We start from the raw sequence: 3,978 nt of genomic DNA on the forward strand, positions 1-3,978 counted from the left end.
GCCCCAGTTTGGCTCTGTGGATGCTCAGGCACTAAGACAACAGTAATGACAATATACTGCAGCTGTAGCTGGCAGGATTTGAACCTGCGTGGAGAGACCACAAAGGATTTCTCGTCCATTCCATTAACCAGGGATAGTTGATTATTTTATCAAGAGCCAAATTTCTTGGTCAAGGTCTAGTCAATGTCTAGATACCAGAGAAAATAATAAGAAGTATATAGAAAAATTTTGCAGTCACTATGGGCATAACTATGACGATTGTTTCGTGTTTCACTCTATATATTTGGCACCACTGCCTTTCCCTTTAGTCTTGTAGTTTACCAAGGGTAAAACTAAACATCTCTTCAGATACCAGGGAGTGTTTATGTCCATTCCTGTGAGCTACACAGGGGTTTGATGTAGCGGCTTTCAATCCTCCAGCTCTGCCGGGACAAGTAACATTTCAAGGTGTCACTGAACTGAAGAAGGGAGATCATTTTTTGACAGGTTACGCCTCCTCTTAAAAGTTTTTGTCTGGCTGGCAGCCCTGGTTCCCAGGTCTCTCCTGAGGGAAGAAAGTTTCTGTGCAAAATACTAAAACTTTTAACAGAGAGGAGGGAAAGGCGATGGCCACATGATGGGGCCAGTATGTACCACAACATGGTTCTTTTATGTGGGATGACTCTGAACACTGACTGAGCTCCACTCCCTTGTCTTTGAAGAGATGTTTAGTTTTGCACTTGGGAACCTGTAAGGCTGAAGCAATGTTACGGATGGTGACACTATGATTGAAGGGTTATTTAATGTTGTAAAAATTGTTAAAAACACTTAGCTTAAACTGGAACTGCCTGTTGTTAAAGGCTGGTTTCCCCACGTCAGTTCCATAAGCTCTGCTAGAAACACCCTGGGTTCTCTCCTGCCTCAGTGGGAACTGGAGGGAATCGTCCCCTGCTGCCCTTGGCTCCAGGCTGGTTTTTCTGGGGAGGGGACGTGGAATTGATTTGTTTGCTGTTGAGAAGGGAGCCAGGCCAGTTCTCAGGGAACGAGAACTCCCAGCATCTTCCCAGCCCAGCCCAGCCCAGGCTGCTGCCCTGTCCCAGCCTCTGTTCCTGGGGCCCTGCGTGTTTGACTCTAGAGCAGGCCGGAGCAGCAGCTGAGGCAGAGGACAGCCTGGGCCAGGCAGATGCTAGGAGCAGAGCACCAGAGGCCTCTACTGGCTCCCTCCCAGCAGCAAACAATCAGTCCCCACCCGCACCCGGGACAGCAGCCTGGAGCCAAGGACAGTGCCCAGTGGGGTTTCTCTTTTCCTGTTCCTGGGGTGAGCAGGGACCTGGGGTGTTTCTAGCAGGGCAGTTGCAACTGAATTGGGGAACCAGCTTTAATAACAGGCAGCTCAAGTTCAGACTAATTTTGTTACAATTTTCTTTATAATGTAAAATAATTCAAAAGTAAACGGGCAGGAATGATTGGAACTCTTTTCTCCCGGGCATAGAAAGAAACGGCTTTTTGGCTTTTCATGATCCCGGAGTCAGGTTCATTCACTGTTCAGAAGCAACGTGCTCAGAAGCCTGTTGTGTTTCATTTCTTAGGTTCTGCTGCCATCGTGTGACCATTTCCTTCCCCTCCTTTCTGTCCAAAGCGCAGAGCCCAGTCCCTCCAGGGAGAGGACATCTTTCATCTTTCCTTCCTCAACAGCCCCCTTCCTTGGAGAGCCCTTTGCTGGGGTCTGGGTGGGGAACAGCCATTTCTGAGGATTAATTTCACACCATATTTGGTGTTGATATATAGATTTTACAGGCAGACTAGATCACTAGGGACCTCTGCTCTGACCTGATTCAGAACAGAGTCCAGAGAATTTTATCCAGTGACTCCTACAACCACCCCAAGATCTTCTGGCTGAACGAGGAAGGTTCATTCAGAAAGTCATTGTGTTTGGATGTAAAGGTGGGAAATGATGGGGAAATTGGCCCCTCTTTCAAGTTTAAATGTTGTAACTTCTACATCTAGACCGGGGTGGCCAACCTGAGCCTGAGAAGGAGCCAGAATTTCCCAATGTAACTGCCAAACATGCACCTTTGTATGCAACTGCTGAGTCAGTTGTGAACCTTGCTACCATTATCATTATCCCTTCAAAATGATGATGGTGATGGACACTCGGCTCGATATCCCAGCGTGCCCTGGACATCTACAGGTTGCATTAGCCAATCCAACCATTCGGCACTTGCAGATGGGCACCTCTGTATTGTGCCTGAGTCTTGTACAGCTATGAGAGGCTGGTAGATGCCGATATTTTCCCCTCTTTTTAACCAGCACTAATACCAGGCCAGGCCAGGGCTGGGAAGAGAGAGAGAGCAGCAGGTTTCCCCAATAGTTTCCTGCTTGATTTTTCTTGACTAGCTTCACCTCTGCACCAACTTGCACTTTTCCTATGTGAGCCTGGCTAGCTCAGTTGGCAGAGCATCAGACTTTTAATCTGAGGGTTCAAGTCCCTGGTCAGGTGATAAACTTCTCAGTATGATTGTAAAAATCTGACTTTCTGGATTCTTCTTTGGTGTTACTCTTTCTCTTCAGGATTTTCCTTTCCTAAGAAGGGCCTTTGTGTGGGGGGGATTGAAGGAACAACTCCTTGACATCCCCTCTGTCCTTGCAGCCTGGAGGAATAAAGGCCTCTGGGCATAGAGCATGTTCCTCCCCTGCACACACACACACACAGACAAACACACAGAATATCCCTAAGGAATTAGAATCACCTGCTGCCTTCCCCTGTCCTGCTGGATCCCCAAATGAAGATGCCCTTCAGCCCAAACCCATGTCCCCTCTTTTCCCAGTGCCCCTCAGACCCAACCCTCAGTCCCTCCTATGCTCACTGCTCCTCACTCCCAACTGGAGCCTGCTCCTCTTCACCCTTCTCCTCTGTCCCAACCCACAGCCCCCTCCTATTCCCAGTGCCCCTCAATCCCAACCCACAGCCCCCTCCTATTCCCAGTGCCCCTCAATCCCAACCCACCGACCCCCCTCCTCATGCTGCTCCTCAATCCCAACCCACGGCTCCCTCCTTCCCTCCAGCAGCAGGTGCTTCAGACCCCCTCAGGAAGATTTTCTTGCAAGGTTTCGTGTATGAGTCTGCATGTGGATTTCACAGTATGTTGGAAATAGGTTGGGTTGCTTGCCGAAATGATCACTGGTGGCTGGTGTTGGATTCCCAGTCTCCATGTTATTGGGGCAGGAGAAACAAAGTGTTGTTATCCTTGATGTGTGAATCAAGGACTCAACCCTGTGTGTAAACTAAATGAGCTGCCCACAGATTCTGGAAGCCACAATGAGCATTTGGTGCAAGAGCCCAGACCTGCCCCTGTCCCAGAGGGAGGGGACCACCTGCAAGGGGCTTGGCCCACTGACCTATCAGCTCTTAACTCCCAAACTTTCAGTAACTCTATTATCAGTGCCAGTGAGTGTAATTTAAACCATAAGAAAAACCACACTGGGCTAGACCAAAGGTCCATCTAGCTCTGTATTTTATCTTCTGACAGTAGCTAATACCAGGTGCTCTAAAAGCATCTCAACAAGGCACCACTGGGAGTTGAACCCAGCATCTCCTGTTTACAAAACAGGTACTTTAACCAGCTAAACCATGGTGCCTGCCTGTGGCTAAAGTAGAGTGTCTGCTCACACCTGACTCCCTGCATCCCCACCTGGGCCCCACAAAGCAGAGCAGCAGGTGAGGTTTTTCTTGCAAGCTCTGTGTGTGTGTGAATCTTTGGCCAGGTCTGCACTACAAAGTTATTTCAGCAGAATTATATTGCTCAGGTGTGTGAAAAACACACTATGCTCCCTCGGTTGGCACTGCAATGCCACATCTGGTGACAAAACTGCCCTGTTTTGGTGACCAAATAAAACCACTTCGATGAGCTTTTTGCAGCAAACTTAAAGTGACAGAGTGTCAGTGTAGACGCTGCTGTTCATTATATCACCATAACTGGCCTCCTCCAGTATCCCACT

General features: G+C 48.6%; 1 non-coding gene across 1 annotated transcript; it reads right to left on the reverse strand.

Moving 5' to 3' along the window:
• Positions 1-3,544: 3,544 nt before the first annotated feature.
• Positions 3,545-3,618, reverse strand: TRNAT-UGU. Its single transcript has one exon. It is a non-coding gene; the product is annotated as a tRNA-Thr (tRNA).
• Between the last annotated feature and the right edge of the window lie 360 nt (positions 3,619-3,978).

The sequence above is a fragment of the Mauremys reevesii genome, linkage group 17, assembly GCF_016161935.1.
Source record: "Mauremys reevesii isolate NIE-2019 linkage group 17, ASM1616193v1, whole genome shotgun sequence".
Classification (NCBI taxonomy): domain Eukaryota; kingdom Metazoa; phylum Chordata; order Testudines; family Geoemydidae; genus Mauremys; species Mauremys reevesii.